The 24,195-nt window shown below is 32.2% G+C and overlaps 1 protein-coding gene across 35 annotated transcripts in view; it reads right to left on the reverse strand.

The window, feature by feature from the left end:
* Nucleotides 1-24,195, reverse strand: part of ADGRL2 (adhesion G protein-coupled receptor L2) — a 662,542-nt gene that overhangs the window by 57,959 nt on the left and 580,388 nt on the right. The window lies entirely within an intron of this gene.

The raw sequence follows: 24,195 nt of genomic DNA on the forward strand, positions 1-24,195 counted from the left end.
TTGTCATTGAGACTATTAGAATTAAGTTAGAATTCTAGGCAAGATGATTATTTATTTAAGTTCTATGAATTTGTCCCAATGATCTTGTTAGAAGCTACATAAAGGCAAGAACTATTTCTTTTAACTTTTCAATTTAGTTTTAATTTAATTTCTTTTCAATTTTACTTGATTTCAACCCAATGGAATGTTTGCAGGGGTCTTACCATGTTTTCTGTTAGTATATAAATTAGGAAGACAAAGCAAGCAGAACAATAACATTTTAACAAAATTTACTTAATAATTTGAGTGTGAGACATTCCATAGTGCATTACTAGACTACAGAATGGCAAGTAAAGAATGAAAACGTAGCCTGGTTTTTAGCACAACTAATTCAAGTAAGGGGAAGGAGAACTGTGTCAGAGAGGAGTAGGTATGTAAGTTATGCACCTTAGAGCCACTTAAGCTTAAAAGTTAAAAACAAAAACAAAAAACCAGGTTGATTTTCCCTGCAGAGCAGTAAGACCTGAAAACTTATATAGGATCAATCATGCAAATTTTATAGGTCAAGGTATAATAAAATGAATTTCAAGTGGATGCTTCAACTATTAAGTAAATTATAACTAAAATTGCTTATACAAATATTAAGCACAAATCCCTTTATTCAGTATGGTTCAGTCATTTAAAGAAATCTGCCAGTGCTTCTCCATTTAGTGTAAATGAATTAACGTGACTCAGGGAAAATTTTGATATCCTAAAATTTTAAGTCACAATAGATTTAAGATTTCACAACATATCAATGTCTATTATTTCAACTGGTTCATTTTCTTCTTAATTTCGTAAGAGTTCATCACTTCTTTTAAACTTTCTTAATCTCAGGAATTCTCAACCACTAACCTAGTCCCCATCAAAAATTAAAATCTTTAATTTCCTTGCTTGTACTTATTCATACCAACAAAGATCCTCCCTTTATCTCACCCTCAAACTTCTCAAAAACAAAGAAATCTAAACTCCTGTGGATTAGATACCCCTTTCATATACCCCATCTATATACATTTTATAGCCACTCAACAACGCTCTGCCATGTTTTAATATTTATAAAAATGGTCTTAATATGTATTCAAAATATATTCATGATAGAAACCTGGTAAAATAACAATCAATGTCACAATATGTTTGCAGGAAGTGTATAAGAGATAAGTAGTCTTGCTTCCATTAATTTGTTTAAAAGAAGATAAACACCATAAAATGAAAAATAATTGCTCATATTTACTTTTTCTGAATAACTTTGCATTAGTAAATTAACCACAATTACAAGTTCAAATTAATGTCACAAGCAATTATAATAATTTATATCAATCACATAATTTTTATTTTGCTTAATAATCACATTGCACAAGACAGCAAAAAGTACTAATTTTAGGGCTAAGTGTTTAAGTAAAATTGAAAAGGTTAAGAAACTTAATGGAGTTCCCACAAATACAGTTATATAGATTTATAGAATTCACAGCCTCCTAAGATGTCAAAAAGGTTTGTTTTACATATCAGAAGTGCAAGAAAATAATCTTGAGGGGAAAAAAAAAGGAATATGGGTACTAAAATAGTAAAGGGTCAGCAAGAACAGGAACACAAAAAGGTGCAAGAATATCAGATTTGCATATCAGTATCTTGATTGATGGAAAAGAAAACCTAAAATCTTAGAGGACCAAATGATGGAAATAAAAATACAGACTATGTACATTCTTTCATGAATGAAGCAAGTAGTCTTAAGTTTCCAAATACAGAAAGTGTAAGGAAACAAGAAAAAAGGAAACACCCTTTGTGAGCTGTTAGTACTAAGAAAAATCCAAAAATTCCTTTACCATTACGCTGTTAAGTAAGACTGTAAAACTACAAACTGCTATTATTTAAGAAGACAGGGAAAAATAAAGCAATTAGTTAGCCACAGAGGCAAAGTAAATTCCCACCAACTGCTCAGCTTCAAGTTTTCATTCTAATGAAAATAAAAAGTCTAACTAAGCCCAGAAAGGAAAGGCATTCAGCTGTTCACATTCTCAACCCTAAGAACATTTCTAGGGTTGAATTCTTCTCTCTTCCTCCACAGAAAAAGATTTATCATAAAGGTATGTCTATATGAACAATGAAAGTATCAGTATATTTAGTAATATATGGGGACTCACTCTGTTAAAAATTTATACTTTTCTTAAATGTGAAACATAAAAATTCAGTATGAATAAGAACAAGGCAGAAGAGGATAAATTGGGTTTTTTAAATAGGTGGACTTTAATTATGACTTGAAGGAAATGGAATTACTGTTCTCATAAAGAAACACTTCAGTTTTTAAATCACTGAACTTATTTTATTAGATGTTTGTAAGGATACTCAATGAGTTAGGCACTGGTTCTCAAAATGCGGTTGTCAGACAAGCAGCATCAACTGGGATCTTGTTAGAAATTCATTCTCAGGTCCCACCAAAGACTAACAGCCTCAGAAACTCTGGAGGCTAGGACCCAGTAATCTGCTTTAACTAGCTCCACTGATGATTCTGATTTATGGGACCACTGGGTTAGAGGCAGGTTTAGGTATATTAGTAAAGACTAGATTATAGATGGGAACACATGTTTTTGCTCAATAAAACACAAGTGACATAGAAAAGCCTTTAGTGACGAATATGATTTATGCAGCAAGTACATGGTACAGTTTACAATGTTAACTTATCTTCTGTTGCTAATTTTAATCATAAGAATCAAGGATCCCTTGATTCCCAACCTGAGAAGTCTCAGTAAGTACAAATTCTAAGTACATGTATATATCACATGTTGAGCCCACTTTCAACAACAGAGGGAAAGTGTAATCTTTTCCTAGCTAATGAAAGTATCTAACACTAACTACACTTGGAAATAAAATTGTTGGTAATCTGTAAAAATATGTTATGTTTCCTAGACGCAAGGTGTCATTAAAAGTAACAGAAATAAAATCAAAACCCAATGAAACCACTGCACACTTTTCTATATTTAACCTTTGTTTTATGTATTCAAATACATTTTAATAAAGTTGCTCAACTACGGGAAAACATACTATTTATTGTTTTTAAAAAGAACTCAAGGGACATAAAGGCAGTCCTTACAAAAATTTACCTTTAAGCAATTTCTTGGATATAAGATTTAACATCATCAAATAAGTAAATGTAAAACTACATATGTACTGAATCTCAAATTATAAGCTTATAGTCATGTTTAATGTTCTAACGACATTTTCAATAATTTCCAAAAGTTGGCATGTATAGGTCAAAGGCTACACATTATTTCACATCACTGGTTTAAAAGCATCATTAGAAAAACACCTATGTATTATTTCTATACATTATTTTAGGTTACAACTTTCTGGCTATCATATTAAATATTTCTTCCTCTAATTTTCAAACCTAAAATATATAAGGTAACACTCATCCTTAGAATTCCATATGTAAGTAAAATAAATCTAATAATAAACACTTGGTAACATGATCAATTGAGATACCAGAATATAATTATTTCTGATACTAATATTCATAAAATTTACATTTTAATCATAAAACCCATCACCCACCACACACAGAAAATCCAAAATCCTGCTTTAAAGGCCATAGAGCTGCTTTAAATGGAGCAAAAACATCTGAATTAAAAAAAAAATTATTTAGCAACTCATTCCTGTCTTTCTACTCATAATGGGAAAAATTATATTCAAAAATAAAGCTAAATGTACATCTCAAAAGCTGAAGAAAATAAAACAAAAAATTTTGGAGATTAATGGTCTATTAGAATTTACTTTCCATGTACAATGGAGTACCAATATACCTGCTTATTAGCAAAACTTAAGAGTATGATATTAGAGTCAGTGATATTGTCTAGGTTTGTGCACAGTATGTAAGAGAAAAATACTTTCAGGACTATCTAGAATATCTTTTAACCATCACAATTAGCAGATGGTAAGAAGTTCAAAGTATTATGTCTATTTTACTTTTTAGAGGTAGTCAATGACCTTAGGTTTCAAAATTAAATTTTAAGATATCCATAGTATTTTTTTTTAAATTAAGATAAATGTTGCCAAGAAAAATGTGTAATTGATAAAAATGTCTTTTATAAATATGTATTATAATTAATTTACATACTAGTATGTGGAAATTACTTAGAAATTATCAGCACAGATTAACAGTGGCATTTTGAAGAAACATCATCTTTTTATTTTGCAGACAGTAGTGCTTCATCTCTAATGAAACATCAATAATGCAAACTATTAATATGTTGCTTTCCTTAATCTTTTAAAACTGTAAATGAAAGGAGGAAGAGTGCACACATTACTTATAGTCTGAGAATAAAGTATGTAAAAATCATCAGCATACCATATCATTTGACTCTGTTCAGAAGCAAAATTATTTGCTAATTGGGGAGATTAGTGCTTAAAAGCAGAGGCTTTAGAATAAAACAGAATTGAGGTTTTAGTTCCAGCCCTGCTGCTTACTTAACTGTGAATCCACAAGCAATGTACTAAACCTTTCAACCTTAGCTTTCTTATCTGTAAACCATAATACCTCCTTTAGAAGTTTGTCATTAAGGTTAAATAGGATAATATAAGCAAACCCTTGGCAGAATCCCTCAACAAATATGAAATACCAATAACAACAAAAATATCAATAATAAGAGTAAGTACTCCTTTATATAAACTGGACATAGATTTGCAAACCTTTAAGGTGCAGAACATTTTTTGTTCTTCCAAAGCATTCCCTGTATGTCCTATGATTTCCTGTGTATGGCTTTAAAAACAGGCTGAAGTAGTCAGCAAATTTGTTTTCTTTCCAACTCTAATTTTGAATTGTACAATGTCCAACAAATTGCTTTTACTCTTCTTTTCATTATCTTCTGCTCATTATTACACTTTACCAAGTGCAAAGTATGGAGATGAGATTCCATGTGTAATCTATTGTGAGAGGTGTTTTAATCAATAGTCTTGTTCTGCTGATTAAGCAGGGGTTTCTGTTTTGGCAAGATAACATTAGTCTCTCCAGGCATGCTCCAAAAACCATTGGGAATCTTCCCCAGATCATTAGATATGCTACAATAAAGCTTTGGTACATTCTCTTTTCTTCCTTAAATTACTTCTTCACTGTCCCATCACTCCCATTTTGATGGCACTGCATTATTATTGCATCTCCCCTGAAACTTGCTCTAGAGCTATGTCTCCAGGCCATAGGATGCCATTTTCCATTGAAGCTTCTGCTTGAAAATATAAATTAAGAAAATTTCATTATCTCCTGCCAGGGGCTATTATTCACCACAGTTCTAAGGAAGATTAAAAATGCAAAATCTACTGACTTGAACAAATACTCCAGCATTCAACAGAAAAGCTCAGTGTATCATGACAGAAACTAAAACATTAGTGTTTGCTGAAATCTGGAGTCACCCTCTAGAATTAGACCAATTCTTTATTGAGAATGTATGTGCAGTGTAGATTGCTCCAGTAATTTCAATCTCTTAGTGGCATCTGTTATTTTTTAAATTCAATTATAAAATACGAGTAATAACAAGTCTGTTTCTTTCTTGAGATACGTTCTGGAGATGAAATAAATACTTTAAAGGTACGAGGGTAATATGTAATGATATTCCTTTCCAAAGAGCCAAATGTAAACACCACATTCACAGGGGTACTTTGAAAGAGTTTCATCCAAATGGGGAATCTGCACTTTTCTAAGTGGACATAACGCCTACAGTTGATACTATAAACCCATTCCCTAATTAACAGACTAGAAATGATACTCATTCTTGAGTCTCAATTACCAAAAAGTTAGCATATGTCAATAAGTAAACTTTATTATCTTCAAGCACACAAATTTTTAAAGTTTACAAATGTTACTAGAGAGGACAAAAAAATAAAATGAAAATAAAGAAAGAAGGTCACTGTCAAGCTATACATTTTTATTGGAGGTGATTATATGCCTGGTATATAATAACAATTCAGTAGTTACTTTTGAATGAATAATGATGAATGGTTAACCTGATTATTGATACTTGTAAATAAACACAGTTAATAGAAAATAAGTATCAGACATCTAATTTTGCTTCAATCAGCTGTACCTGATTCTCAGAGAATTCTGTCAATCTGGATAGAGTTTTGTATCACGAAAGCCAATAATACAACACTAAGGAGACAGATCTAATTTAAAGGGTGGAGGAAAAAGTACCCTTTATCTTCCAAATAACTTTTTCAGGCACTAACAATTCCAAATGATCAAGGAATGCAGTACTCTAGGCACTAGGACCCTGTCTTTCTGAGTCCATACTTACAGTATATTTTTTTACACACATAGTAGATTACATTAAAACACGAATAGTTAAGTTCCCAAATAAATTTGCTCAAACAAAGCAATCAAATAAACTGAGGGGATAAAAAGAAGTTATGATCCAAAATATAAGATTACAATGATCCCCACAGATAAAAGAGGGAAACTGAGTTGAATGTTAAATCAAGCCTTTTTAAAAACTATAATGAAATGCTCTTTTATCACCTGAACTTCCATTGTGAACAGCTAAGGAAAGTGGGTCCTGCTTTCTTTAAATATTTATTAATGATGATTTGTGAGCCTAACTAATTGCTACATAAACATAACAGGAAGCTAAATGATGTGTAATTAATATGATAAAAAAGAGGTCTTCTAAAGTAATGTTCCCATTTGTCACATAACTATGTTCTCATAATTTATTTAATAATTTGTGTATCGTAGAAGATTTCTATCCATCATATAGTATTTAATTCTTTAGGCATGTTAGGATGTTACACTCAAAGAATTATACATTGTGCTTTCTAAAGTGTTCTAAAATCCTTGAAATGAAACTGAATTATTGAAATGAAGTTGCTACCCTAATCTCTAGGAAAATATATTTGAATACTGATACAAGCATGGATACATAATTTGGAAAAATAATATAATTTTATTCCATTCAGTTTCCTATATACTGGTATTTTCAAAAATTTGAAATATAGTCTTAATTTTTTTAAAAATTATGACTGTATTTTAATCTTTGCAAATATATTTGAAAAAAGTATAGAAAAAGTCAATTTATTATTTAAATAACTATATGCAAAACTACAAAATATTTTTCTGGCCTATCAATTTTAAATATAAACCTATTTGATTGAAAAAGTTTATCATAAGTAACAAATACATAATAATAGAAAATGAAAAACAAGTAAGTATCAGGTAACCTACAGAAAATCAACAAAAGCTTGATATAAAATCCTGTGTAGGCTTATATCCAGAAGGTTGTCATTCCAGTTTTTACTGTGTTGAAAACAGGGATAACATGAAACTGATACCTTCCATAGTCACTCTGTATTAGGAATTAAAACCACAAAGTATGCATACTTTAATATCTATAGTTAAATTAGAATCTCAGAACCTCAAAAACAACCCCTCAAAAATTCCACATTAATTACTAAAATAAGGTTTTTGAAATGGCAATGCTGATTTTCTAAAAACAACTCTCTATGTTTTAGGAACCTTTGAAATTCCTTAGTTTTTACTGGACCTTGGGGTCAGTTTAATGCAAATTAGGCTGGACTCAGAGTCTTATTAATCCAGTACAAAATCTCTTGTTTGTAGAAATGCACATTCAACAAAAATGCACTTGCTTTTAATAGCAAAATAAGAAATATTTATTTACAAAGCATGCCGCTGAGACTGGTTCATTCACAGGGTCATCAGGTCTAACTACTTAATGAAAAGAACAAGATAATTTAAGTGAGGATAAAAACTATAAATATTTGAAGTACTTTGAAAATACTGCTTCTGAGTCCAATTTTTCAAGACCTCTGCTTTTAATAATTCAAAAAAATTATTGTGACCTGTATCAATTAAGAGCAATTATTTATAAAAATGTTAACCTACTATAGTTTGTACTTGCAGAAACTATCACATTTTTTTAACAAGGGAAATGGGAAATCACTATGGGATGACCTAGTTAGATTAAATTAGCAAGAAACTTGTTACCAGACCATATAAAAGACACAGCATAATAAGACATGACCTTGCAGAGACTTGGAGCCATTCTATGATGTTTTTCCTTTCTATAACCCTTGCTAATTATCTGCAAAGTTACAGACCCTTTTGTCATGGTTTATTTTTCCTCAAATTGTGAGGGGATTTTTGGTTCCTAAATATTTAATTAGTCTTGTTATGATATGAGAATTGTTGTACATTTCAAGCATTTTGATTTTTATATTCTATTCCTTCTAATTATCCTCAGATTTAGATTGGTCATCCAAAATCTTTGCCTTTTGTAATTATTTACTTCTTAAAGATCATTCCGTGAAGAAATATTTTCACCCTTATGGCTCTGCTTTTCCACAAATGGCTTTTCTGGTCTGTTAATTGCCCGCTCAGAGGATTAGAGTTTGAAATAATGCAAAAGAACATGCAACTAAAAGGAGTTTTAGAGGGCAAAACTGAGTAAACTAGATTTTTGTTGTTGCTATTTTAAATTCACCTTAAAGATAACACCCTTGGTTTAGCTGTGATTTTGGCAAACAGGAAAATTATGCCATAAATATTTTTTTCTGCCTTCTAAGATGTTTCATGAGATGTCATTTAGTCAGTATTATAAATCTCTGCATATAAAAGAAATTCATCTCTAGTCTAATTGATAGCTAATAAATTTCTTCTTTTACAGACCTCACTTTGATTATAGCACAGCGGCTAATGTTCACAGAACTTCCTATGTAATCATTTTGATTTTAAATGATTTTTTTTTAAATCAAGAGGCAAGAAAGCACTGCTGTTCTTTACCCAAAATGAATTCTTTCAGTAAGAAATCTTTCACAACTTTTAGTACATTCTTTCCACATCAAACTTGTTTTTTCAGTTAAATGCACTGTTTTTATTACTTTTATTTTACAGTAATTTATTTTCCTCATGCAACTTATAAAGTTTATAAATAAGTATATAGAAATGTTTTGTGCAAAAGGGGGATGCAAAAGCAAAAGTGAGCAATATCTTAATAATATGAACTGAACCGATACATTAATGCTGGAGAACAGGGAAATACATAGTGTTAATGGTCAACAAAAGGAAAACTCTTGGAAAACAAAATGCTATGCAATTATTCTGCAAGTCACGAATCTTTTTTTTTAATTATGTGGTCTAACTTTGTGCCTCATAAAAACCATAATCTTGTTATCCTTGTGTTATTCTTTCTAATTGAAAAAGATGCATGCAAACTGAATTCTCACAGAAAACACTGTCTATACACTTCCTGAGCTATTTTTTCCTTATGGAAGAACCATTTCCTTATGGAAGAACCTTTTCTCTGAGGGTAGAGCATTTTTTGAAGACACCAGACTAACAGTCTGAGCAACTCCTATATTCCAACTCACAGTGATGCCCTTAACGCAAGCCAAAGAAGAAATGCACATTTGCAAGAAGCATCTGCTAACGAAGAGGAATAGAGAAGGTTAGCACATAAACTATTCTGGCCAAACAGTATTCAATTCTTCCCCATTTACTAAAACCTGAAGCGATCTTTCTCTCCTTTCCCTATGGCAGCAAGTGTCTATATAATTAATTTGGCAATTAATCATATTCTGCTTTGTGGCTCTATTCTATATTTTGCATAAAATTGTTATTTAATTCACCAGTATTTTCCATGTTTAAAATTAAGCTGTAAACTCCTTATGTTTTTGTTTATATTCTTTTTCAAACACCCCCAAAGAGTGTTAGGCACTTCATTGTATCAGTTCTCATACCAAGAATGCCTTCAGCTGTTTCTATGACCCTAGTCTTATCTCCTCAGTTAGATGTTGTCAGGCTTCTTTTAAATTCCTTGGAATGCCTAGTCCTATTTAGGGCAAAAAGTGCTCACTCAGTAACTACTTCCTAAATTGGAATTCTCATTCCTCTATGTTTTACAGAGGGTTTTTTAATTGAAGGAACAACTGAAAATCTCCTGTTGGTACATACTAACGTCATTTACCATAATAAAAACTGCAGAAATTTTGTAGAGATGTTTACCTAAGTGCTCTGTAAGACAAGAAATGAAAAACAATAAAAACAAAAGCCTGGAACCACAGACTCATGGGGTACTCTTAGCAAGAGCAGGTGCAGAAGGCTAAAAACAATCCTTAATACCCATAATCTGAATATAAATAATCAAATTCATCAGAGAATTATAAAGAGGCGGATACTCTGTGGTTCATACACTCTCAGAATTAATGGAGTCTCACCTAACTGATAAATATACGGCAAATTTCACTGGCTTACTTCTGATGAGAACTAATCTTTAATCATGACAAAATATTCATAATCTAATCCTTTTATCAAATTGACTATCACTGCAGGAGTCTCCTGTGTTTGCACAATTAAAAACCCCATGTTAGCTGTATATAATAAGGCATTACATTTGATGCAAATCCTTTTCTATTGAAATAAGTACCAAGCTGACAGCAGGAAGTAGCTGATAAGAAAGCAACAAGGCATTGCTGATGGCATTCTCGATAACTGAACACCTACCCATAGGCATTCAGTCTACAGTGTATTACGAAAAGTGCTCGTTTTTTAAAAAAGCACAGATCAAGGCAAGGGCCCGCTGCTATATCTCAGTCACAAAGGCAAAAAATTATCTAAAATCAGATAGATAAATGATAGATACCTAAACTGATAGAAAGGAAGAAAGGATGGAAGGAAGGAAAAGATAATTTTATATCCACTGGTGGTTCCGGTACTAGAAACAGTGATACGAGACATTATCTGCTGCTATACTCTAGTTACAGAATTTTGAAAGCAGTTATACACCTATTATACCACATCCAAACAATATCTAAGCAGCAGAAAATAAACATATGGATATGAAATTATATTTTACCATTCTCTGTAAGTGAAACTTCATTGTTTTCAGAGTCAATATGAAGGGCTTAAAAAACACTAGTGTATTTTCTATATTACAGAGTTTAAAATTTTAAATATAATATTTTATGTAACTATTCCTTAATTTTGAGAAATATATAAAGAACCCCATCTTTGAAAAATCCTTTCCTCTGTAGTCTATGTGCAAGAAGAGAATTCACAATACCTCAAAGGAATGAAAATGTTAATAAGATGCGGTGTGGTCTAGAAAGTTTAAAAAAGTGAGGACAGAAGTTGCATAATCCCTTTAATAGACCTACTTAGTACCCCCTCAACATTTTCCTACCTCACTACATTGCATATCACTTTCCTTTCTCTGTCAGTTTTTAGAAATCTACTATGCTATCTGAGAGATCTGGTATCAGAGTTATTTCTGTATGTATCTCATCTTCTTTACAGATTATAATATCTTGGAAGGGGGAGCATCTGCCTTAAGCATCTTTGAACCACATGGGTAGCACTGTGCTGTATTCTATAATGTATTGACTTCATAAATGCCAGTGTGTACACTTAAAAATATATATTCTTACCAATTGTTCGCAAATATCTCAGTATTTGACACATTAGTTTGCCTACCACGCAACTCAGTAATTATTTGGGAGCATAAATCAATGAATGAAAGATAATTTTCAGAAGTGAAGCATAGTTCTATAACCATGTAAAACTGATTTATGTGGTTTGCATAAGTTTCTAACCATTGAAGGCAGAAGGCTTCCATTCCGTGTAACATCCCTAGCCTAAATTAGCTCCATATCAGTAACTTATCTAAAAGCTCAGTTCATTGTGAAAGCTCAGTTCATCATGACCTATGAAATGTTAGACTCAAGAGTTTTAAATACCACTAACACCATGTAGAAGCTTGGGAGTACAGGGCTGTGTGCTGTGAAATAGCAACACTGTTCTTCTGAAAGCTAACATGCCCTCTTAGGCCACAGATATAAACAGGGTAAGCATATTCAATAATGAATGACCAGGAAAACACTTTTATCACTGCAGATTAAAGATATAATGTCTACCTAACTATACTGTACACATTAAAATCTACTGCTATTTTAAGATTTTAAAGTCTTACAAAAAACACAGCTAAAAAAAAATAGAGCTAAATGTATCTGAAGTTGCACATTTTATAGCCAGAGTTTTAGAATTATTTTTATTTATAAAAAGTAGTCTAATAGTTAAAATAGTACACTCACACATAATATTACATATTTTGTTAGAAATAATAGTTTATTAAATATATTTGATGTCATTACTATGAAATAGAAACACTGGAAGATCTTGCTACTGCTCTTATCTTTGACCCTTTAGCTCTTCCATTTCAGCACCCTCATTAATGTCAAGATGCCATTAGAATGTCTGCCCACTTTTACATCTCTACATCCTGGACAAGAAAAAATCTTCTAGGTTCAATCAGTAATGCTTTCCTTTTGTATTCAACTAAAAGGCAGAATAGCATCACACAGGTCAGAATATTACCTTTATTAAAGAGAAAGGACAACATGACAAAAGATAAACTTCAGAATGTAAAAGGCCATGTTTTAGACCTGAATTGGGCATTTTTAAAATGTGCTTTAAACTTTTAGTTTTTAATTGTCAGACTTCTTTAATATCTGTAACCAATACCGCTGATAGGACTTGTTTTTATAATTAATAATACTACCTTCCTTAGGTTGGGTAACACGGGAAGCAGAATTTGAGCCACAGCCTCTGAGACTCTTATAATGCCCTTCGAACTGTCAGTGAAGCCTTAAGTGAAGCAGGATTAGGTAGTCTGAGAAGTACAATTTGGCTGCAAATAAAGGCCTAGCAAATTCCTGGGGGAGGGAGCTCTGAGGTTGGGAGAGCTCTTCAGAAATGTCTTAGAATGCAGCAAACATGCGGAGGCCAACCTTCTGCACCCTGGCATTCAGTGGACTTCCTCTAGGGAAAAGGATTTATGATCCCTTTCGCCCATGGCAGTTCCTGGGCAGGGACTCACTTTGAGCCCTTCCGCAGGCAGCTCCCTCAGCAGCTGAGGGGGAACATGGCCTGCTCTGAAGCGGGAATCTGGAGGGCATACCATAACATCCACTGCGATGCTATAATTGTAAAGAGTTTAATGGACTGTTTGTAAAAACAGTTCCTTTACTATCACTTCTCATTTTCATGGTTTTTATTGTATTTTATCTTCTTGTACACACTGATATGTCAATCCTGTTTACTAAGCGATATTCAATGGGTTTCCTATGGAGCAATGAACCTTAACAGGCAGTTTTTAATTGGCCCACATAGGAAACCACATTACTATTAATTCCACAGCTACAGCATAAAATAAAACCATTGCTTCTCAAACTCTAGAGCAATTAGACCTCTCGGCTATTTGGCTAACTCTGCTTCATGATACCCAATGCAGTTAATTATATTTTTTGATGTTAATAGTCTCTGTCAGTCTCAAGCATAACTTCTCTTTGATGAATATTTAAATTATATTTGAATAAAAATAATCTTGGTTACATTTCATATTCAGTAATCATCACAGCTTAATAAAGGTCTACTTGTCAAGGGTTGAAAGAAACAGAAATGCACATACAAAGGTTCTAAACCAATGCATCAGATGATATATTTGCAACAACCATAATCTATATGTTGACCCAACATACCTGATTATATATAGTTTTAAAAGGTATAGACTCACCCACACAATAACTCGCAGCTAGACTTCAAAAGTTACTTATAAACAGTCTTTCAGATTATATACACAGAATTCCATTAATTAACGATGATAACATCTTAGGACTGTGTCATAAGATAATTTAATGTGTGGAATAAAATGAGAAAATTTTTAAATGTGCTAGAAAATTTAGAATTCATTCTCTTCCATCCTCTTGTTGTATTGTTTTGAAAAGTTCTGAGAGTAAAACTAAAAAGAAACCTTTGATTTATAAAAGGATTTTTGATGATGTTATAGAAATCCACTGAAATCATTATTAATCATTTAATGATTACTATGAAATCATCATAATTTAAGAATAATGTTTTCTGTTACAAAAAGGTTTTAACAGGAGTGGGAAGTGGGGGTGAAGCAAATTTCCAAACCTGGGAAACTGGGACAGTGGAAAGAAAATATAAAAACAAAGCCCGTTAGTATAATTTTTTGAGTGCTTGTTTAAACCTCATATAGCTTAAAACTCCCTTAGTTTATATTATAATAGAAATGCTTCAAACCAAGCATTTATTTAACAAAAAATGTAAAAATGTTAATGTTTTCCTATCTCAGCCCTTTTACTGAATGAATAAATATTTTGTTATCTACTTAATTAAATTAATAAACTGATTTGTTAAAATTTTAACTTTTCAATTTTCTTCTTTCAAACCCTAAATCTTTGGAATATAAAGGAGACAAAATACAATTAAAAAGAAATAAATATCCTGAAATGCACACATTAACCTAAGACTGTATAGTGGAAAAGTGTGCCAATTTCTAGTAACACATAATAAATAAAAATAGGAGTGGATTCAAGTTATATAAGGTCTACAGCTTATAAAACAGGGTTACCACTTTAAGAAAAAAATTACAAGTAGAAAATATAGTACCAAAGTGAATAATTATTTAGGAAAAAAAGGGTAAGCACAACGAACATCACTAATTTTTAAAAGCCTACAAGTATCACAGTAACAAACCACAAAAAACTAAAATAACATTTTAATAATTTAATTGCTTTCCATTCATTTACTATACTTACTTAATATTTTTTTCACCAAGTATCTCAGGAATGTCTCTTCACAATTTCATAGTATTACTTTCTATAATTTTGCTTTTCCACCTAAACAGCTGATCAAAATTTATTTTTTATTATTAATGGTTTGGATACATTAGGTAAACACCTACAATGTGCTCATATTCATTGAAATGCTATAGTCTGTGCTCCACAAACACAAGTATTCTGATAGATTTTGTTTTCTATGATACTCATTAAAAAAGGAGAACAGTATGGTGCATTTATAATTATACATACTACCTTTGATCTGTTCTCTATGTTCTGTATATAATTCACCAGGAATATATAGGAAATAACTTCAGTTTTGATTAGTTATCAATAAGAACCAAATCTCCCACCTGCCATTTTACACATTTAATGACTAAAAGAATTTTATAGTGTAGCTTTTGATTTCATACATTTTAAACACTATTACTCTACCACCTGACATATATTACAGGTTCCATAGGACACATTCAAATTGTAATATGATATCTGACCTTCCACCTTTGGTGAAGAAGAACCAAAGAGCCTCTTGATGAAAGTGAAAGAGGAGAGTGAAAAAGTTGACTTAAAACACAACATTCAGAAAACTAAGATCATGGCATCCAGTCCCATCACTTCATGGCAAATAGATGGGGAAACAATGGAAACAGTGACAGACTTTATCTTTTTGGGCTCCAAAATCACTGCAGATGGTGACTGCAGCCATGAAATTAAAAGATGCTTGCTCCCTGGAAGAAAAGACATTACTTTACCGACAAAGGTCCCTCTAGTCAAAGCTATGGTTTTTCCAGTAGTCATGTATGGATGTGAGGGTTGACTATAAAGAAAGCTGAGCGCTGAAGAACTGATGCTTTCGAACTATGGTGTTGAAGAACACTCTTGTGAGTCCTTTGGACTGCAATGAGATCCAACCAGTCAATCCTAAAGAAAATCAGTCCTGAATATTCTTTGGAAGGACTGATGCAGAAGGTGAAACTTCAAAACTTTGGCCACAGGATGCAAAGAACTGACTCATTGGGAAAGACCTTGATGCTGGGAAAGACTGAAGGCAGAAGAAGGGGATGACAGAGGATGAGATGGTTGGATGGCATCACCAACACGATGGACATGAGTTTGAGTAGGGTCTGGGTGTCGGTGATGGACAGGGAAGCCTGGCGTGCTACAGTCCATGGGGTCACAAAGAGTCGGACATGACTGAGTGACTGAACTGAACTGATCCGATCTTTCACAGTTATGTCACAATCAGTAGACAGTATAATGAGTAACAGGAGTATTTCTAGAGGCCAGTTCTTCACCAGAATAGCTAGTAAAAACTAAACTGTACACAAGGGTTGGGAAGATACCTGGAAGTGGAAATGGCAACCAACTCTAGTATTCTTGCTTATAAAATCCCATGGACAGAGGAGCCTGGCGGGCTACAGTCCATGGGTTCACAGTCAGACATGACCGAGCAACTGAGCATGAGCACCGAAGTGTCCAGAAAACAACATAAAAATAACCCCATTAAACTCCAACTAATTTATCACCAATGGAACCAACACTTAACAGGATCCCCGGATACCCTTGGGTACCCCTAAGCAACCATAAATGAGAAGAATTACAACAGAGAAGTCAGAAGATGAAATCAAAACCTTAAAAGATTGTGTTTAAATACCATACTTCAGCAAAATTCTCAAAAACGTGACCCTGTGAGCATGTTGCTTGGGACCCTAAGAATGTCATGGAAGAGGCCTGTGAAAATAAAGTGCTCTGACATTTAAGATTCATTAAGAGATTAATGGAAAATCTACCTTTAGAAACAGTACTATTTTCACAAATTACAGATGACTTCGTTAAGAAGTCTGAAAAACAGATAGGTGTCTTGAAATCAACAACTTATATAGAGGGACTCTCATTTCAGACATTCTCTTCAAGGTCAAGGGGCATTCTGAAACCATGTCTTTATTGGCTGAAAACCATGTCTTTTATTGAAGAAAACCATGTCTTTCTTCTGAAAACCATGTCTTTATGCCAAAAAATATTAAGAGAATTGCAACACACATTAGCTACACCATACACTTGACTGGTTTAGAGGAAATAGATATTAAGATTACAGAATTGCTCACTTCTTTGTATTTCTTAAAAACTAGATTTTATCTAGAAACATCTGAGAGATACTAGTTCTCATCTTAATTGTGAAATAAAAAAAAGCACTAAAAATCCTAACTACACTGCTAAAAAGATATCTGAAGAAAACAGTAAAAAGGATTTAAGACTCTAAAATATGTAAGACATAAATATTAGTAAAATGCTATTAGAAATCTAATTACCCACAATAAATTTCCTTAGGAAATATACAAAGTAAATATCCGTTCTGGTGTTTCCTGTTACTATTAATATAGTATAGGTGTGCAATCTCATTATATAACATATGGAAAATTAATGGGGCCATAATAAAGGATAGTTTAGCTGTTTTTAAACAATTGAACAACTGAATGATAACAACTCACAATTGCTATGTTTTTGGTGTGGCAAAGTCAAGCAGTTAAACTGCTAGTAAGAAAATAAAACAAAGATTTATAGTAAACAAGCAAATAAAAATATTTCTCTACCAAATAACATATAGGCAACTTTTTTAACTTAATTAGAAACTTTAGTAAAGTATAAAGAAATTATAAAAATGGAAAATTCTCAACTTTACTCAAAATTATGTTTTCTTATTATGACATAATTAAATGTATAAAATAATAAACAGCATACTTTCATACAGTGGAACTGTTCCATAGCTTCAGTGAATATATAAATTTATTAACTGGTAATAAAAATGCCAATATGAATTGTATAAAATAAATAATTCCAAATTCTTAAGTAAACTTGCAATCATAATATTTCATTTTTTATACTGGTAGAAAATATGCAATATATCACAGTTCAGTAGCATTTACCTATTAGTTTTTCATAGGAGAAGAAATTGAAAAGTGAAAGAGAAGTCACTCAGTCATGTCTGACTCTTAGCAACCCCGTGGACTGCAGCCTACCAGGCTCCTCCGTCCATGGGATTTTCCAGGCAAGAGTACTGGAGTGGTATTTTCTTTATAACTGTGATTAAATATCAATTTTTATTTGCTCAAACTAAACTGTTTTTATAAGTTATATTCTTTTATGGATTTTTATAATCCATATTTATACATTGATACTAGACGTATGACTTCAGAAACCAGATACACAATAAGAAGAAATCATACTTTTACAAACTACTCAATGGGTATTTGAAAATAAGTCTTATGTAAGCAGATTTAGTATGCATTCATCTAGTTACTTAACATTTCATTGGCCAGACCATTTTAGCAACATAATGCTGAATTACACTTGTTTTCTGTCAATTAATTAATTAATTTGTTTAAATTTACTTTTTAAATAGAAACCAATGTTTAGTGTATAAGAGAATGCTCTAAAAGAGTAAAAATCTACAAGATATATGACAATACATGTACTACTGAAGTGCCACGATCATCTCATCCATAAACTAACCTTTCAAATGAGAAAGCTAGAATAAATAATAACTAAGATTATGAAAATATTACTATAAATAAAATCTACATCAAATGGATGTTCACATTTACTTTTATTTATTCACCTCTCCACTTTAGTTTCAAAAATAAAAACACCAGAGTTTAAATGAGATATGTCTTTACTTTTAAAAACTCATCCCTATCTTTCATCCGACCAGTATCTGTCCAAAAATCAAATCAAACTCAAATTCTTATGGTATTATTTAAGGCTCTTAATTTCACTGAATAATCCTTAGGAAATTCTGCAGATCAGTAATGTAGTGTCTGTAGAGAAAATGATTCTGGCTTTCTTGACAAACAATACGTAGAGTAAAATCCATATATTACCCGTGTGTGTGTGTGTGTTAGTCCCTCAGTTGTGTCTGACTCTTTGAGAACCCATGGACTGTAGCCTGCTAGGCTTCTATGTCTATGGGATTCTCCAGACAAGAATACTGGAGTGGATTGCCATGCCCTTCCCCAGAAGAACTTCCCAACCCAGGATCAGACCCTGGTCTCCTGCATCGCAGGCAGATTCTTTACCATTTGAGAGCTACAGGGAAGTAGTACCAATAAAACCAGAAGTTCACACTTTTACTCTCAGTCTTCATTATCCAACAGAATTATTTTACAATTTTCACCTTAAAAGAAGAAACAGAGGACTGTGTAGGGCAGAATCTTCGATGTGACACTGTTCCTTTCTCCTACATTTTAGAGGAAGGTCATAAGGGATATTTAGATGATTTGTCTTCTAAGCCATTTTACTAGTCTTTTTTGCACACTAAATGTGAATGTTTAATATGGTTCAAGTTTATTACTGCCAATAGTCTTTCCTTTCTATAATGAGTGCTTTGGTTTAAATGCCCATCAGTAAGTGACATGCAAAGTATGTGTCCACTTAATAGTATCAATAACAGCTTTAATGGTTATTTACTCTACTAAGGTTCAAGAGTTTGTACTGTAACCCCCCAATCCTTGGACAAAGAGAGGTGCTTGTAATTCCAGTTAGTTGTCTTAAAACAAATTAAGCCAAGAGAGAAAGAATTAGCCCAAATCCATCCCTCAACAGAAAACAACCTAAATACATCACATAGATGATGAGTTAGTAGTATTTGATTTATTTATTTTTCCCCAGATGCATTTTATCTTAATGGACAAATAGTTGATAAACCTGACATCACAGATAGATAAAAACACTTGGGATAAACAGCATAAAGGTAAGACTGCAGTTTCTCAAAAATGCAGGCTTAAACCCAATGAGAATGAATAGGTGCACTGAATAAATATACTAAGCAAGAGAAGGTATGGTACCCCTGACTAGCAAGTATGGATAATAATACAAAAATAAAATATGCCAACCCCTAAAATATTATAAAACATCAAATTAGATAAGGCACATTTAGCTAATTTTTCCCACTAAAAACTAATATGAAAGGGATATAAATGTATTAGACAGGTTTTAAGTTTATTGATACCTATAAAGAGATCAGGGAACAAAGAATTAAATAAAACCTCCTTCATATACCTCTGCCTTGGACAAAAAGTTTCTTATAAAGACTGAACCATCAGTATAAAATTGGAAAGGGTTTTACACCAAGGAGAGCATGCCTACACTGAAATCTATAATCATGAAGTTAGCCAGAGAACACTTGTAGAATTGCAACTGGAATTTAATGAATTTTCTTGCTTAACTTCTGAGAATCTTCTAATATCCATCAGTTGTCATACGAAGGTTTTGTGGGGATCTGTGCATGCATTTAAGAATCTCCTTTCTTTAAATATTTTATACACAGTTAGTATCTGTTAGTATACTTGAAAATAATTGAAGTATACATACAAAACCTAGATAATAGAATTATTTTAAAATGATTATTAAATATTATTTAAAAATCAATTTTCACGCAACTAAGATATTAACGAGGTTCCAGGTATAGATACTTTGAGGTTTCAGCCTCTGAGACCAATAATTCAACCTTTTTCAAGGTTCACAAAGTAAAAAGAGGTATCATATTGCCCATTTCTTCCCAAAGATATTTTAAAAATAAGTGAGGAGAATATATGTGCTACAAATGTGAATGAGTGCTTTGACTGCAATGACAGTTGACTTTCAGAGTGAAATGAGAGAACTACAGTATGATGAGTCCCAAATTTCTCAGCAGATCCAACAATCTGTTATTCAATAACTCTGTTAAAATAGAAGCAATGGCCTACGTTTTTTCCTTCATAAAAAGGGTCCCTAGTTGTGTGTCCTGCTTCATAGCAAGAAGAGAGGTGAAAAAGTCATTGTGTGCATTTTTTCAGTCTCATTCTATGACCTACTGTAACATAAAGAATCATGGAACAGAAAACAAAAAAGTAATGCACATATATATAAAATGACACCTTTTATCATATGCTCAGTCACACAAGAAATCATCACCACTTGAACTGCTATTGGATTAACAATGTTAAAAATGTAATTAAGATATTTGAAGATAATAGGCTGGGGCATTGGAAAGTTTAGAAGAAGAAAATTCAAGGATACAGGAATTATTGAATGGTGTACAAGATGGGAATACATTAACTTGGTCTCTACTCATCAAGCTTACTTTCATCATCCCAAACTTTTTAGACAAGATCTAGACTCTGAAATCAGTTTTGTCTCTTACTTAATTTATTAAATTGTTCCCATGTTCAAAAAGCTAGATTTTTTCCCCTTAAGTTAAAAATCTCTGAACTGTACTCCTACGTCATTAATCCAGTGTTTATTCCTTTCCTGGATGTCTGTGACTGTAGAGTGGTACCTAATTCTTCCGGTCTCTGCAAGGCTGAATGCTGCTTTGTTGATTTCCATCCTGAACTTTCCTATCCTGAAAATCATAATGTGTTCTTTTATTTAAACTAAGTAGAATAAAATTCTTCAGCATCAATAAGGGAAAAAATGAATCTTTCTTATACTTTAGTGCTACCTTATGAGACATTACCCTCCTATTCTCATTCTGATTTCCTAGATGGTACCTTTACCTTTTCCCCTTAAGTGCAGGGGTTCTCTAGAGCTTTTGCACATACCAACTGCATATAACCTCTGTAATGTCATCTATTCACCTAAAACTACCAACCTTACATTTAGGTTGCTTCATCTGTGTGTTTTTCTTTCAACACTCTTTTGAGTGCCAGATCTGTATTAACAATGGATCACTTAAGTACTTATATTCAACCATGTTTCCATTAGAGAAATTTAAATGGTAGTTTAACAACCAAAAATATAATCAATTTTATTTAACAAGAACCTACTGTAGTTCTATGAGGTTCTATCCAGTTGGCATCTGTTTAAGTGGGCTTAAAAAAAATTGGGTAAAATCTTAAAAAGAATAAGTCTAGTTCCCTAAGCCTAGGGCACTATTTTACTTTCCTTGGGCTATTTCCACACAAACAAAAGGGCTTATCTTGGAATCAATTACCCAAAATATACCTTTCCCACCATAGGGAAAAACTGAGGAATATTTTCACCATCTTCTCGAGGGCAGTACAGATTACTTTTAGAACCTCTTTGCAATGAGAAAGGTACACTGATGTACATCTAATAGTATGAGTTCAGACTTGGAAAAACTGAACCTACCTATGCTAATTAACCTAACATTTATTATTTTTTAAAAATGCAGTAAACATTTACATGCTTACTCACTTTCAGATCTCTTGACCAGAGTGTTCTAACAAACGTTAAGGGCAACTGCAAACCATAAACTAAGGCAATAGACTACCTGGAAGAGAACTGGCAAATTCTTAGAGTGAAGAAATGAACAGAGACAGTTATAAACAAAAACAGAAGAGCAACTTAGAAACACATTTAGCACAGCACTTTAACTACATTTTACCCAATGCTACAAACACTATTTTTAGCAAAATTCTAATTTACTTATTCATAAAATACTTCAGAGTATTTGATGAGTAGTAAGAGGGTTTTTTAAAATTTGCCTTAATGAATTCAAAGTGTTGAAACTATTTCATACTTAAGTGAACTCACAACAATTATCTTCAGAGAGTGCTAGGAATTATCTCTAATGGTGATTATTTTATAGAGTATTAAAACATGTATCATTTAGGAAAGAGTTTCATTTCTTACTTTTCAGGATGAGCCGTTCAATACATTTAAAAGATAATAGAATCAGTTACAAAAAAGGCCTTGGATGCATAGTTTTAAATAAGCAGGAAATATAAAATGGAGAATAAATAACAATTATTAATACTTTTACCACAAAGAATTACAAGTGTATTTAGTCAGTTGACTCTTAACTGGTGAAGTGATGACAATGAGGAAGGGAGGTAGGAAAGCCTTGAAGTAAAATATAAACATATTTTCATGGTATTGAAATTTCTGTGTTATCTATTACTATACACAAAAAGTGGGGAGTTTCAAATACAACAAAAAAAAATCTAGTGCTTTTATTTAATCTTTCCAAAAAGGAATTTCCTACATTAAAGAAAAAAAGTCTGATTTTTAAAATTATTAACATATCTTTTGATGATTATAAATGGAAAAATTTTGCCAAATAATTAGGATTTGGTGAAAAAGCTCTTACTTTATTTGTAAATACTGAAAGGATATCTTTAAAAAGGGACAAGTATTCTACACAGTCAATAATTATTCTGTAATAATTCAGTTGCAAAAATATTGTCTACCTATTTTTCTTACAGTTATTTGAAACTATGTAACAGTCAGATATGGTAGACCTCCTTTAGGGTTTTTAATCTAACATACACAGAATGGAGTACTGATAAATTACCACTGCGAAACTCATTATTTAAAACAACACTGTATTTCTTGTCAATAAAAAGTTAACATTTAAATCATCACTGTGTTGATTACATAATTATAAAGCCACTAATATAATAAAACAATTTAAAAATAGAGTTTCTACAAGCAGTGTTAGAACTCTTTATTTTCACTAACCATAAATTGATTAGAAATTTTTGTAACAAGGGAACAGCAGTATGCTTTCACAGGATTTAAATATGCACAAACTTTAGTTCCTTTAAACTGTGTCATCAAGGGTTTCCCTGATGGCTTAGTGGTAAACAATTTGCCTGCCAATGCAGGAGACATGGGTTCGATCTCTGTTCCAGGGAGATTCCACAGGCCACAGGACAACTAAATCCATATGCCACAACTACTGAGCCCATGTTCTAGAGCCTGTTCTCTGCAACAAGAGAAGCCACTGAAATGAGAGGCCCATGCACTGCAACTAAAGAGTAGCTCCTGCTTGCCACAACTAGAGAAAAATGCTCAACCAATGAAGACCCAGCCCAGCGAAAATTTTTTAAAAATGTGCTGTAAAAAAGTAGCCCTGCTTTTATAATATAATAAAACAATGAAAATTACTTGCTATCTTATTTGTACATTTACTATAACATGTCATTATATTTATATTAAGAAGTAGGATAAGGCTTATGTGTTGTGCTAGATACTCAACCATGTATTTAAATGAATAAACTCATAAACAAAAGTTACCTACAATGTGCAATTCCTCAGGGCCAGGTCTTTCAGATTCTCTTTGTACTAACTCCCACTGTTTTTTGCCTGTCAGTCTAATAAAAACAGATAATTATACATAATCATTTCTCATTTCCTATTTCTCTCTGGCCTAATTTTAGATGTTCATCTCATATCACTACCACTGAACAGTAGGATCAACATGTAAATGTCCACCTAACATGGGCAGTTCCCAATTTTTGAAATACTAGGTGCAAATTGTTCTATTACTATCTTATTGGAGCACAGAATTCATTCCTTCAAAGAAGGTAAATTATGTTTTGCAATTTGTTTCACCAGCTAGATTTCAAATCTAACATAGTCTATAAAGGACTTTTCTGCAAAAAAAAAAAAAAAAGCAACATGTATCCAGTGCCATTTGTGCAAATAAGATTTTACCTTTTTTAAATAACTACCCTTTACAAACTAAACATAAAAACATTTTGATGGAAATCTTTCAAAAGTATTATATATTCTCTTATTTATTAAAAATATATTGATCAGTAT

The sequence above is a fragment of the Odocoileus virginianus genome, chromosome 5 (genome assembly GCF_023699985.2).
Source record: "Odocoileus virginianus isolate 20LAN1187 ecotype Illinois chromosome 5, Ovbor_1.2, whole genome shotgun sequence".
Classification (NCBI taxonomy): Eukaryota; Metazoa; Chordata; class Mammalia; order Artiodactyla; family Cervidae; genus Odocoileus; species Odocoileus virginianus.